This window comes from Carassius auratus, chromosome 41, assembly GCF_003368295.1.
Source record: "Carassius auratus strain Wakin chromosome 41, ASM336829v1, whole genome shotgun sequence".
NCBI lineage: Eukaryota > Metazoa > Chordata > Actinopteri > Cypriniformes > Cyprinidae > Carassius > Carassius auratus.
The window spans coordinates 19058749-19074855 of NC_039283.1; the positions used below are offsets into that span (position 1 = coordinate 19058749).

The window sequence follows — 16107 nt, forward strand, 5'->3', positions numbered from 1 at the left end:
TTTACAGTTGCATATTTGAATGCATGGGTTCTCAATTAGTTTAATACCAAAGACCCTGTATAATGAAGGCATCCCTATACTTTAGATTTATCTTTCGGCATTTTTGACTTCAGGACACTGTGTAGACAGGGAGCAAAATGTTAGAGAGAGAAAGGTGGGATAGGGAAAAGTCCACAAACCCAGGATTCAAATTCAAAGAACCCAAAATACAATGGCACGTCTGCCTGCTGCCCATGAGGCTATCGGTGCCAACAGGGATCTCTATCCTAATATAAAGGCATTTAATATAAATTAAAACCAAAATATTTGTTTAGAACTGTTTAGATTTGTTTAGAAATATTTGTTTTTCTTTCTCTCCTGTCTCAGACAAGATGCATTTTTCACCGGAGAAAGCAATATTATGGATGGAGGTATTTTAGCATTAATTCTCCAAATCTGTTCCGATTAAGAAACACAGTTCTATAGCTTGGTGAATGCAACTATGTTCAGATGTATATAATTTCATTATTATGGATACACAAGATATGCAAAATAATCAATATTATAAAAATGAAAAAAATGTATAATACATTTTTGCATTTTCAAAAATGTGTTAATGTATCTAAATGTACAGTAAATAATTTAGAAATCTGGGTGTTAGCGTACTATTGGTGTTGACAAAATCCTTCAATTTCAGTGACATTATCATTTTTTGAGATAAAGTGATCTGCAGCATCAGAAACAGTGAAAGGTGTCTCTAGTGATGGGAAATAGCGGGTCACACCCAGGGTGCTGGAACACAACAAACCAAACGCTGAGAGATCAATATCAATGGTGGCATTGACTGTAATGTAAGAGGGCATAGCGAAGACATTGGTATCACTCCAAAAAAAAACCCCTGCTTGTTCCAGACTTCATGTCTCAGACGGTTTACCCGCACTGTTGCCGTTATGGATGAAAGCTTTTATCAAAGGGCCCAGGGCTCTGAGGTTCATGCTGAATGTCTACACAGAAATCAATACCACGGTATCTCAGGTGGTGGACCAGTGGACTTTGACTGTGTGTTCTGTCAGGTAGATCATTCATCATATGGGGTGCTGGAGACCCTCAAGACCTTTTTTTTTCACTCGCTGCCTTCCATTCTTATTGTCAGAGGGATCATGTGAAATTAATATCTCTACAGTTGTCCATGTGGGTTCATGGCCCAGGTCTGAACCATTCCATCAACTGCAATATTCTCTGAAAGTAAAAGCAGAGCTGACAGAGTTATGCCTGTTTTAACCGAGCAAATGCCTTGGAGAACAAGATTTTAGACTATCAGCACAAAATCGCATCCACTTTGTGGCTTATTTGGGCCAATAACTGTCCAATTAGCCCGAATGTGCATTTTCTCAAATAAATAAAGAGACATTCTCCTGAAACAATAACTTGTTGCATTCTGCCTGTGGTCACTGCTTCTGGACATCCTATCCCCAGCACTGACAATAAGATCACATCAACCTGACAGCACCTCCTACAGGGGGCCAGTGTTAACCCAGTGTTATCAGGGCTGATTGACAGCTCACACTCACACTAGTGTTGAGAAGACACCTCAGTGCATTGTTATGCAGTATTTCTGCCGAGAGGCTTCTGAATTAATGTGAATGGTTTTAAGAAGCAATGCTTGATGTCCTTTTTTTGATCAGCTCTATGTTCATTTGCATTTAGACTGTGGAGGTGGCTAATGCACACCAGGGTTATTATAGTTAGCTAAAACTAAATACATTAAAAATTAAAAAATAAAAATTTTTGTTACTTGGAATAAAATAAACGTTGAAACTGAAGTAACACACACACACACACACATAATTTCATTTAGTTACTAAGGAAACATCTCTCAGTTTAGTTATTTCAAAACCAATGAAAAAATAAGTAAACTAAAACTAAATACAAAAACCTACAAAAACACCAAACATAGTTAATAAAACCATGAAATAAAGTCTAAAACTAAAAAATGTGACAAAAAACTGTAATATTATATACATATTATAACTACATATTATAACTAAAATATTATATATAATGTTACCATAATAATATAAAAGAATGTTCCTTTTCTCAAAGTTAATTCAATTTCCACTAGTGAAATTCTAATACATTTTCAATCACGTATGTCATGGCAATGACATTTTAACATTTATTTATTTTTATCTCGCTATGGCTAATTTCATAGCTAGCATTTAATGTATTAATAAATTTGGCCTCAACTTTTTTATTCATCTTATCGTGAATGAGTAATCCATGCACATGTTTTCACCTTGTACATTTTAATTAAAATGTCAAAACTTGATATTCCAGTTCTCTCTGGTGACAAATGCAAGTCTTCTCCAATCATTTCATCCACTTTAACCCTAAATATTTCTAACGACTTACTGCAAGCTTGCATTCATATCATTCTCACAATTGGATTGGATGAACTGGACCAAGTCCCTGCCATAATTTTTTTTTCTTTTCAATAACCTGTTCCACTCAGCACATCACAATACGGAAGAAGAGTCTCATCTCTACCTCTGTTACACAATGAATTTAATATGCATAATTATGTAAATAAAAAAATCCTACTGCTTGCAAAATTTGAGAAAATTACAGTTTGAAAATGAATTGGATATTACCGGAAATTAGAGACAATACATTTATGTTTTATAGAATTTATATTGGTTTTAAATAATAAAGTTTTAATTGTGGATTTCATAGTTTATGATTGACAGTGTGGGTCTGGCAACTGGTCACTATTTTTACCTCATTTCCCTGTGAACCTGGTAACACCCTCCAGTCTTCCCCTCATGACTCTTCTCCTCCACTGTAACACCTTCAAACCCTGATTAATTGACTTGTCAGCAGAGTATTTTTATCCTGTACTCCTGTTGGCTATGGATCCACAGTCCGTCCCAGTGTCCTCTGGTGTCCTACCGAGCACTGGGTGATGCTTTGGGCCAATCGAGCCCTTCTGTCACCTAGCGGCACCGTTGGAGCACCTGATTGGAAGACAGGAGTGATGGAACTTCCTGTCCTGACTGTTTGACTTGGAGCCCGAGGCTATAATGTTCTCCCACAGTGTGCAGAGGAACCTACAGCATATTAAGTCCTCGTGTCATTGGGAATGTAAATTTGGAATGACACTGTAGCCGGCTGCAAATTAGCACAGCTTTACTCAGAGGAAGTTCTGGAGAACCTTGCGGCAACAATACAAATTCAATTTCACACATAGTGGGGTTTAGTGAATGGTGTGGCTTGACAAACTGCACATTTACGGTTATTTACTCTGTAGATCTTTTTTCACCAAAGGGACATATAAATATATACACACTCTAGGCTGACACAACCAACATTGCACTGCATAGTGAATAAAGGTATAAAGATACAGATAAAGCCCTATAAGAATTCAGAGTGCCACTTGAAATTAATACAACATAAACACAGCCATAAAATTCTCTGCTATGTAACAAGTCAGCAGAGGTTTAGCCTGTAAAAGTAAAACAAATATTTTCAATAAATTAGGAGCAGTTTGGTTGGAAGGCAATGTTGCTCTGCAAGCATTTGAAGCTTCCTCTGAGACTATGTACCATAATTAAGTTTGTGAGAGGTCTATTCCGCCGCACGGCAAGTTAAACTCAATTCGCCATTCTGATTGTTACCTAAACCCTCTGTGGGCTTTAGGAACAAAAACTGTCGATGATATTTGACTATTTAATTATTTCGCTTTATTAAATAGACCAAACAGCCACCACATACAAGATTCAAAGTCGATGTTTCGTACTTGAAAGCAATCAAAATATATTTCATAAGCAGTCAAGCCATCGGGAGTGTAACTAGGCTTGATGCTTGATATTAGGTCTGTGGGACTGGTATTAAATCTTTGAAACTCACAGAGATAACGTCTCACAAACACACACGCTTAAAAAGCTTCGGTTTCAGCTGTAATAGGATTAACTGGAGATATCTGCTGTAAATATCGTTCAGAACTTTGCTCCCAGATGACAGTCAACTGAAGTCAATAGTCCAGCAAAGCAATATATCAGGCAATCTTGTTTGGATGCCAAAGTTCTTGAAACAGTATTTTCTTTTGTCTTTCTGAAGAGAGAAAGTTATGCAGGTTTGGAGCACCATGAAGGTGAGTAAAATGACAGAATTTCCATTTTTTGGGTGGGCTATCCCTTTAGCCTTTCTATTTAATATGAACTCGGCACCTTCTGACAGACTCTGTTCTGTGCTGACAAAGAGATCTGGCCCTGTCTGTTGGCATTTGTCTGATCATAGGGAAGTATTCCTGAGGGAGATATGCGACAGGGCCTTGCCTTTTTTGGGTCACCAGAACAATCATGCCAGCACTTCAGCATGGAGACTTCAAATGCTTGTCTGAGCCATTTGGTTCACCGATTCAACACATTTATGGGGTGTATGTTTTGTCTGTTTTTGCTTGAGTGTATCATGTTTACTTTGTGGAAAGATAACTCTGTCCTGCCCTCTCTTTTTCACACCAGTGACCACACTCCAATGGAGCACGGCGCAGAATCCACTTCTTGTTCTTTCTGTTACAAATAAACTACAGAGCACAACCTGCAAAGGACTGCAGATAGAAACCCAAGAGAAAACAGCCTTCATGTATTAAAGGGGGGGGGGGTGAAATGCTCGTTTTCACTCAAGATCCTGTTAATCTTGAGTACCTATAGAGTAGTACTGCATCCTTCATAACTCCAAAAAGTTTTTAATTTTATTATATTCATAAGAGAAAGATAGTCTGTACCGATTTTTCCCGGAAAAACACGACCGGCTGGAGGCGTGACGTGTGGGCGGAGCTAAAGAATCACGAGCGTCAGTAGGCTTTTGTGTTGAGCGCGTCTGGAAGCTGTGACACCGTGAAGACAAAATCAACCAAAACAAACCATGGCTAACAGTCAGATTCAGCGTATATTTATGATCCAGAATCAGATCCAGAGGCTGAAATTGAACAAGAGCAGCATCAGCAATCAGTCTCTGTGGTATGTACTGAAACTGTATATATTTGCTTAGCGGTTTTGGAAAATGACTAAGTTCCACTTTGTCGTCTTTTTTTTTTTTTTAAGCTGTACATGTGGAAAGTGCAGTTTGATGACAACATCGTATGTTGTTTACTTGATGTGCTTACGCGCCGATAGCTAAGTTAACAACACAGAGATATTTGAAGCAGTTTTACTCACCGCATGCGGTTCCAACACACAATCGTGACCCTTTTTAGTTGGGACTGCATTATCCTTAAGAAATAAACGATGTGCAAATCCGGCGTCAAACTGGACCTTGTTTGTAAAACAAGCATCTTCGAAATGCAGGGAACAAACAAAAACACTTGCACAACTCCGTTGATGCTCTGTAAAAATAAACTCCATCCACTCGTACCTTAATGCAGACGTGCCCCTCAGGACCCATATAAGGAAATTCCGCTCCATCTAACGTCACACAGAGCCATACTCTAAAAAAACTTTCCAAAACTTGTGACAAACCGGAAGAGGTATTTTTGGAAAAGAAATACTCCTTCAAACGTACAACTTAATTTTTGAAACTTTGTCCATGTTTAGCATGGGAATCCAACTCTTTAACAGTGTAAAAAACTCAGTATGCATGAAATAGCATTTCACCCCCCCTTTAACTTTACTGGTAAAGTTTGGTGCCTGCAATGTTAAAGATATGTATTGTATATTGTACTTTGAATGCTTTGAATAAAAATGCTGTCAAATATAAATTCTATGAAAAAAAAAAAGTTTGACAAACTTTTTGCTCTCATAAGTTTCTGTCTCATATTAAATACTAAAGACTAAATCACACAGTTATAATTAAATTAATAAATACCCACCCCCCCGCCCCCCAAAAAAGTGTATATATAAATACAAAGATTTTTCAAATGATTTTCAAAAATACTGTTCTTTAGAACTTTCCTTATCAAAGAATTCTAAGAGAATGTATCACAGTTTCCACAAAATTATAAAGTATATTCATTTGCTAATGTTTTTTGAGCACCAAATCAGCTGAAGGATTATGTGACAATGAAAGTTACAGTATTGAAAATACTGAAAAATCAGTTTTGCCATCACAAGAATAAATTCTATTTTAAAATATGTTAAACTAGAAAGAATTTTATTCGTAATAATATTTCACAATTTTACTGTGTTTTTGATCGAATCAATGCAGCTTTGATAAGCATATGAGAAAAAAATCCATAAATTCGAACAGTATATAAATATAATTAATCATACCTTTTGATTTTATATAATTATGTAAACCATCAATCACCACCTTAAATAATATTCTTCTTTGGCATATAAAAGGTGACTTTTTTAAGTAAATGAGGTTTGGGGCTGTCGTGGTCAAAATGAAGAAAAAAGCATCATAAAAAATGTCATTGAAGTAGTCTAAACAACTTGCACACTAAATGAAAGTCTAGTTATTCACTGAAACACAATATATTGTTATATTAAAAAAACAGTAGCCAGTAGTAACAGTATTTTATGTTCCATGGAAGAAAACAACTGAAGGATTAATAAATATGTAAATGTTGACAGAATTTTCATGTGATTTATTAAACAAATGGTAGTTTCTGTATTAAGATTAGGCTTAGACTCGCTTAAGCCGGCCCCTGGAAAACTAAGCAAAAGTTAACGTGGATGTAAAATGGCACACAGGTCTTTGTTTTACACTGATTTCTCTGTGCACACTGCTCTCGAGGGAGAGGGATTGATCAGACTCTCTGCATGGAAAGACTGTCGAACTGACAGGAAGGCCTGTCTCACAGCTGGCCCGACAAAAGCAAAGACAGTGTGTGAGAGTGCACAGCTGTGCTTAGAGAAGCATTCCTGCCTAATTAAAACAGGTAGGCCTTTTTCAGACTCACACCCGCTTTCTGCAGCAGTCCCATGATGCCATCTGTCAAACACTCATGACTCTATCACACTGCTGATGAGTGTGTGTAGTTTCTCTTCTCACCAAGTTACTTTTTTAAGGTGGAGGAAATAGATGTAAATAACAAACAATAGCGGAATATTTTTGGTGACAAACAAAAAAATTGCTTTAATGTGGAACATAAGTGAAAATTAACGAATATTCATGCTGCTTTTTTCACACACACATATATATATATATGTATATATATGTATGCAATTCTGAGAAAAAAGGTCAGAATTTCAAGATATAAACTAAGATTTGCAAGTTACACATTTGCAGTTCTGTGAAGAAAAAATAAAAACTGCATTTAGATTTTTTTATTCTGAAAAATAATTACAATATGCAAACTCAGAATTCAGAGAAAAAGGTCAGAATTTCGAGAAATATTCGATTTTTTTTGTGATAAAAGAAAATCTGAATTGTGAAAATCACAATTTTTCAAGTTTTTATTCAAAGACAGAATCCTTAAGCTATGCTTCCAACCTTGCAGGCGCACAATAGGCAGATGTATTAAACAGCCTCCCATTCATCCTCCCTCTGAAGATCCACATGCATGCAAAAAGCCGAAAGCATGCACACCACTACTGATTGCACGCGGTTATGCGTGCTTAGCATATTATGCCCAGGATGCCATTGTGACAGAGTGCAGCTGAGAAATGTACAGAGATTCATGATGAAGAGGGTAGTGATGTGTTAGCAGAATAGAACTGCTGAGTCTGGACTCAAACACAACGGCACACAAGGCGCTGTAGATGTGGAGCATATGAAAGCTTTAAATGTTAGCATGCTTAACTGGAAAACTAGACTAAACCTGCCAGAGGGAATCTATGAGCCTCAATGAGATACACTAATGCACAAACTTTATTAATGCAAGACTTTGGCTGCTCTCATTAACAAAGAAATGCATCAGTCTAATTAACTGCAAAAAAATTTTCATTAAATGTTAATTATGCTCACTGTTAGTTTTAGGACTGATCAGTTGTCAACTGATTCAGTGTCTGGCTGTGTTCCAAAACCTAGTTAGATGGCTTGGTATCTACTGCTAACACGGTAATTCAGTTTATTTACTTTGGGGTGTAAAAATGTATGCTTTACAGTGCATGTGCCGTAAATGCCATCTTTAGCCAGATTTTCCCAAATATGAGTAATATTTTCAATGGTTAAATGAGAACAAAATGTTATTGGATATAACCTAAGACCCATAAACAGCACAAAAATACACAAAGATGAAACTCTCTAGTAGGTTGACTAAATGTGATCTTTTTCCTTGGGACGTCCTGACCAGGATTACTATATTACCATAAGAGCTATAATGAGCAGATGACTCCTAATGCTTTTGAATCACTTTTGCAGTACTTGGATGTGTCTGCTCAGCGTGGCTTCAGGACAAACACACCTGATATCTATGTGTATTTGCATCGCTTTGACTGTTCTCTATAGATCCCACATTCTCACATGCGATTAGTACAATAATCAGTACAATGTCTTCATGTTATTGGTCAAACTACTTTTCAATCATTACCTTCAGCAAGTTTGAAAACAGGAAAACAAAGCCAAAGCCTGGATATTTTGGAAAATATTGAAATCCTGGCCAGGACGTGTCTGGGAAAAAGAGGATGTATGGTTACCATATTTCCAGCACACATCAAGTGCAAGGAAAGTAATAAGTAGACACATTAGCAAAAGAAGAGGATAAGAGAAAGGAAAAGAAGCGGCAGAGACAGAAAGACCGATGCCATTATTGTCAACCCATGGATGTTAATTGTTGTCTTCTTCCTTAAATGAGGACAATGGCTCTTTGTAAAGTTCTAATTGTTATCTATTTAGAGTCTGATGAAGCTGGAGTTATATACAGTGTGTTGAACACATGCCCTTCTTTCTTGTATACACATCAAGTTTTTGGTTCAAAACATATATCATTAACGTGTGTTTCATGACTTCAGTGTAAAGTCTACATCCCTGACCTACAAGTGATCTTTCTTCACTCACCTTGTGTTACTAAACCTCTGAAGTCCAGTAAGCTTTCATTATAGACACAGAATCACTGCTTTCAACTCTGATTGACTGACACTGTGGAAATACCTTGCAGTCACTTATAGCTATAAGGCTTTTAGAGGACAATGTATGTGTGTATATACTATATATGTGAGTGTGTGAGAACTGCAAGGCTGTCACGCTCCCCTCTCATCCTTTTCCTCAGGTCAAGATAGCTGGCTGTCATCCATCAAATAAATAAATAAATAAAGCCTAAGATATAAAGTAACTATAGAATGAGCTATGAAAACCCCTTCAAATATGCACTCAACAGCAGGAGGCTAATTTAGGTAACAGTTATAATACAGGCTCATTACCTTCCCCATCAATCAGCCTGAAAAAAGCCTCTGTGCCCTGTTTCAGGTGCTCAAACAGAAGCATGACATCCATCTGACATGCAAATATTAAAACTGATCAAATACTTTCATGCTGGGAATAATGATTTCAGCTCAATAGCTGATAAAATCTCAGATCAGTTGCTTTCTGACCGGCATGATGGCTTTTACAAAGACGTCTCCCAGCAGTGATATGACTGTTTGTGGATTTTAGCCCTCTGAGAGGCCTAGGGGCTTTTGGGGGCCTGGAAAAGTTTTAACATGCCCTGACTTTTGTGCTTTTTTTCAGTTGCTTATAAACATATACATGGCTAAAGTCTGAAAACACTGAATTCAGTACAAACTGGGCTACAATAATCTATAAATTGCATGTATGTACATGATTGTGTTTTTGACAACCTTTATGCAAGTTAGAGAAACGTACATTTTTCTCTAAAAATTACTGAAATAAGGTTATAAAACACACAGAGAACATTTGTTCACAAGACTGTAAAACCTGGAGCTTTTAGCCTAGTATTTTTGCTTCAAAATGATGTGAAAATCATCTTGTTTACTCACTCACAGAAAACAATAGATTGATTTAAATTTCTAAGACACTTTTTGTTTCGAAAGGGCATATGTGAGTAGGCGTGATTGACCATGAATATCATTGTAATTTACGCCTTAGAAGACAAAGGCTCGCATAATGAGTCTTTCAGTCAGGTGTGTGACTGAGAGGGAAGAGTTACAAGAAAGAATGTAAGGACAAAATAAATTTATACGTTTTTTACGTTTGTAGTTTATTTAGAGTATATTTAATTATCCACAAAATAATTGGAGATTTACCTGCGACTGCAGTTAAACAGTTTATTAGGAACAGTTAAAGCTGAGACCTTTTTCAAAAAATATAAAAAAGTACATACCACACATAATAATAATAAGAATTTCAATCACCCCTAATGTATTGTACTATTGCCAGTAATTAAAAAAGTTTAATTACAAGAGAGAAACCTGCAGATGAGCATTTTTATGTATACTCATGGTGTTCAAAATGCATGGAATAAATTGATATAAAACATTACATTTTTATAACTTATTGTATTGGTGCAAATGATAACCAAATGTACCCAACTGAATTAATCTACTGGTCAAATATTTTGCTGCGATCCATGACAAAAATCAACACCATCTGAGTTATAGCAGCGTGATATGGTCATATGTAATGCAGATCTTCAGGAGTACACTTCAGTAATTCAAGGGCTCTGAGGAGTTTAAAGGGGTGGGAGAACTGTAAAGACCCTCAAAAGACCATAGGTGATATTACTGCAGGGGGCAGGCTCAACATCAGAGACTTCAGCATGGAGATCAACAGAAGATCACCCTGCCCTAGTGGCACAAGGAATACAGATGGCAACACACATACAAACACAAACAAGCACACTTCTACACCACTGAAATGTTACAGGACCGTCTGTACTGCCACGATTAAATTAGGCCTCTAACAGTTTCCCATGCTGCGTCCCTTAGGCAGAAATACATAAGTGCACACAAAATGGAAACCTCCTAATGAGAGCCCCCAGAGATGTCAGAGGCTCTTAGACACAGACGGATATATATAAATATGAATGTATCCAAAAACGCCATGGTAGACACACATTCTGTCATACTAATCCAGTGTGCTGGCTGTCCCTCATTTACTTCTTTATTCTTTCTCTAGGCCTGACACACAGACACACAGGCCAGACTCACTTCATCATCTGGCTTTTATAAAAAGTATGTGTGTGTGTGTGTGTGTTTGAGGTGTGTCGAGGTGACAGGTTTGGCAGCTCTTGACATCTTCTGAGGTTTAACACCCTTGGAAATTGATGAACAGATCCTGTCACTATATCACCGACCCTCAGATGAGACCCTCACCCCCTTTCCACCAAATATGCGCTCATACCAAAACCAGCCGGGGGAAGTACAAAGTGCCAATGCAATTATTTATTTGTTTTTCATGAAAACTGCATTTATTTAATAAAAAACGCAGTAAAAACAAATCATAATATTGTGAATCATAATCATCATATTAATGCAAAATAAAATTATTTGTAATATACTGAACAGAAAACATTTCTTTTGAACTGTAATAATATTACACAATATTTGTTTTTATTTGTATCAAATAAATGCAGCCTGGGTGAGGATAAAAGGCTTTTTTCAAAAACCTTTACATTTTTACATAACAAAAATATTTAAATAATTATTATTTAAAGAAATATAATAACAATACAATACTTAATATAATAAACAATATAATAATAACCATTTAAAATCCAATTGTATTTAAAATATTCTCTGACTTGGCTGTTTGCAGGTGTGCATTTCTGTGCAATACTGTGAAAAGTGTACTATTGATAATTTTCCTCAAGATTGAGTCTAAAGAAATAATTTGATGCATTCATATTTATTTAGTGACAGATAATAATTCAAAAGGTCATATTATGCATTTTCAGGTCTTCCTTTTTCTTTAGTGTCTTATGTAGCTGCATGTATAAGATCTGGAAAGTCACGAAGCTCAAAGTATTCCACAAAATGATTTTTTTATGTCTTAAAGAGAAAACTCATCCAGACAGTGCCAGATTGAATGGCAATTTCCCACCCAAAACTCACCGAAACCCACCCACTTAAAAAAAAAAAAAGGAAATGGATAAAATCAGGGCAAATACTTTAAAGAGAATAAAACAATCTAAAGTTCATTAAGGCCATTTAAAATGTAGATGAGTTTGTTTCTTTATCGGAACAGATTTGGAGAGATTTAGCATTACATCCCTTGCTCACCAGTGGAGCCTCTGCAGTGAATGGGTGCCGTCAGAATGAGCATTCAAACAGCTAATAAAAACATCACAATAGTCCCGAATCTCATTAAAACATTTTACTTTAAACTATTTCTGGCCAAAATGCCAGTCCATAATATATAATAACCCTTCCTCTATCGGTTCTGATCAAGAAACTTTGTCAATTTTCATTTTTGGGTACTTTCTCATGTTCATTATTCCTTTAGATCATTAGACATTAAAATGACAGTTACAAACATGTTCTAAGTTAATTTTATATATAACATTATCTCATCACCAACATGACTATCCCACCTGTAACCCATGCCAAGTTATAGCACAGCGGAGCTTACTGGAGTCCCCTCATCCCATGACCCGGATGTTCACAGTCTTTCCCCCTTGATGATTGTCCTTGTTCTAAGAGTAAAATGCTCAAAATGTTCCTTCTTCTTGTCTGAGACTGTGTCTTTCTCTGACTTGGTTGCTTAAACTGTGCCCATGCTTGAAGTGAGTGTATTTTGAGCTTTGAGTGGTTCTCGGTTTCAAACCAGACATCACACAGTCCTGCCCTGAGGAAAACTAACAAAGCAACTGCCAAGACAACAGACTTTTCAGATACACACACAAATATGCACACACATAAAAACAAACAATACCCTGATGTATAAACCACACACTCAAAAAGAGGCAGATCTATCTGTCTATCTATCTATCAGTTTTATGCTTAAAGATTTTCCTTATGTATATATAAGATTACAGAATTCCATAATTTATGTTGAAAACAATTAAAAAACAACATTTTCTCATTCCAGTGAACAGTATTTAACTGAAAAGGCCTTAGCACAGGATGCCTAAAATTAAAACCATAAAAAAAAAATTCATCAAAACGTTCAAAATCAGATTCTCTATAGGGCTCTGATACACCAGACTTTTGTGTGGTTTTATTTTTTCCTTTTACTGATGATTTGATATGTGTGGCATTATCTTCCATAAGACCTTGAGCAGAGACTATAAATATCACTAACTGACCTCTTGTGCTTTTGGCTGTGCGCTTTGTTTTTATTTGTGCGGGAATTCTGTAGAATCCAACAGAAGCAGCATTCCTGCTAAAAGCCACTTGATTAATTTGAACCTCGATTGCCCCCCGGGGTACAATCTGACCAGAAGCGTCTGTCCTGTTCTCGACATGGCATATTCCAAATTCAGATACCTTTTTATCTTTCAACAAACCCTATACTGATTTCTTAAGTCCGTACAAGAGAATGAGATGCTTTCGACTAAACCCTGAGGTCATCTGGCTCATGTCTCCATTCTCCGGTTTCGATCCTGCTGTGTTCCTGGTTATGATGGAAGGACAAGGTCACATAGACCTGCCGCTTCAGAGAGCAGGTCACAATTTTACACAAAGCAGGTCTCTATTTACACAACATCCAGAACACTCTGATGCTTGTGTGTGTGCATGTGTGTATGTTCAGGTTGTCCTTATTTGTCTGTTGTTTTGTGCATTTTTTTTATGCATGCACAGCTGTGTGTGTATTTTTTAAAATTTTAAAAATGATATTTCTTTTAGGGTATAAAGTAAGGTTTAGGTTTAGGGTTAGTCTGTGGCAACAATGGCGTATGCTTAATATATACAAGTATGTTGTGTGTAAAGTAAGTCTGACTCTGTATAATGTTGCTGCAATGAATCTCTTTAGCTGGTGTGATAAGGATCATCCCTGCAAGCACGTGTCTATGTATGCTTCAGAGATACATGTTTAAGAACATTCCCCACATGTAATTATTTTACATACACTCTCAGAAATAAAGGAACAACAGCTTGTCACTGGGCGGTACTTTCAAAAGGTACACTAAAGGTTGTAATATGTACTTTAAGTACTAATATGTAACTTTAAGGTACCAAATTTGGCTCTGAATAGCTGTTGTTCCTTTATTTCTGAGAGTGTATATGTCTACTGCATGTGTATCCCAGTGAGGAACATGCCTGTCCTGGTTTCCCGGCTGCATTGATTGGCGTAGAAAGTGCTGATCCGGCAGAGCAGCTCGAAGTACGACTCACCCTGACCCACTGAAGCTGAAAACATGCACAGAAGACAGACCAACATTTTCAACACCTTTACTTACTCCAGCATCCTTCTCTCTCTCTCTTTCTCCTGGTACTGGCATTTGCATTGCACTGCAATGCACATTTGAACAGTGCTGCTTTAAACCTCATCAGCAAACTCCATTACACTACGCTAAACTGAACTAAATTGAAATGAACTTACCAAATTACTGAACTGAATTTATCTATTTTTATAGAATAAAAATGAACCAAATACTAACTCAAATAGGCCAAACAAGTCAGAACTGAAGTGAACTAAACTGAAGTGAACTATATTAAAAGTACAAAACAGAAAAATTAACTGAAATAAATATATTGAAGTTTATCTAAATGGACAAAATTAAACTGTAACAATATTTAAACTGAACAGAATGGTACTTAAAAGAATTCAACTAACTTTAATCAAATATGAAAGAACTTAAATATGAATTTGCAACAAAAGTCAACAATTTTTGCAAACCAAAACAGAACTGTAGTCATCCAAACAAACCTGATCTGAATTTGATGACCTGAATAAAATAGGCTTGATTTATAACAAATTATTGAACTGAAATTATCTGAACAGAACTACTTAAAATTAGCTAAATTGATTTTAACAGAGCAGAAATTGAACTGAATTATATAAAAAATAACAGGGTGCATTTCCCAAAAGCAGTGTAAGCCTAAATAGATCGTAGTAATCATTAGCAGCAAATGGTCTCATGATCTACTTATGCTTACTATGCTTTTGGGAAATGCAGCACTTGCCCTTTAACTAGTGAACTGAACTACCTAAAAGGTACAGAACAATTGATCTAAACTGAACTGATATGAACCGAAATAAACTGAACAAAACAGACCAGATGCATTTCCCCAATGCATTGTACGGCTAACTCGTAGAGACTCTGTTACGAACTGAACATACAGCTGTCAAGGCAAGGCCACCATACAGTAAATACTGAGAGACAAGAGAGGAATGTTGAATTTTTCAAACGAGATGTAGAACATTGAGAGGCGTTAATCAGGAGGCAACATTGCATTTATCAGCACACTGTCTTCAAGAGTCAGTTTAACCTCTTCACGCTCTCCATTATTACTTAACTCAAAAAGAAGGAACAGAACAGAGTCTCTTCAAATAATTCCTGCAGTGTCCTCTCTCTCTCTCTCTCTCTCTCTCCCATACTGCATGTCTGTAAAGAAAGGTGTAATATTTCTAACCTCTCTCTCCGTTCTTCGTCTTGGTTTTGTGTGCTATTTTAAATGCCGTGAAATGATGAAGGCAGGTAGTCTAATCTGGGGTGAGAAAATGCCCTGGAGAGAGAGGGAAAGAGATGAGAGAGACAAAAAGGCAAAGATAGAGAGGAGAGGAGGCTATATCTATAGAGAAAAGATTGTAGAGTTTAAGGATGAAGTTAATTCTTGCCCAATACAAGGTGTGAAATAACTTAAAGAATATATCACATTATAATATGGTGTGAAGCTACAAAGCATTTCGTAAGGAGAGACCAGTGTTGAGGAGCCTTCTTTGAAACGGTATTGTTTGCCAATTCTGCAATAACAGCATAAACTGACAGCGTAACCCAATCGGATAGAATGATGAAGAATGAAGTATCTTGCTCCACCTATGTAAATATTGCTTCACTCCAATGAGGAAATACTTCAGGATGTTAACAGAGATGAGAGATGGGACACGATAAAGAGAGATGCAAAGAGAAGAGAGCCGTCAGCTCACTGTTTGCGAGGTTTGAAATATTGGGAAGAAATCTAAACACTGAATCTGGGGTGGAGGGTAGGGGTGGGAATCACAGGGTACCTCACAATATGATACACTACATGATACATGGCTCATGATACAGATAACATCACCATACAGCAATTCTGTCATAATTTATATATTGCTAGACAATCCTAAAGTGATACATCACAATAT

The 16107-nt window shown here is 36.6% G+C and overlaps 1 pseudogene; it reads left to right on the forward strand.

Moving 5' to 3' along the window:
- Positions 1 to 13356: 13356 nt before the first annotated feature.
- LOC113059588 (rhomboid-related protein 2-like) overlaps positions 13357 to 16107 on the forward strand; it is a 5406-nt pseudogene continuing 2655 nt past the window's right edge.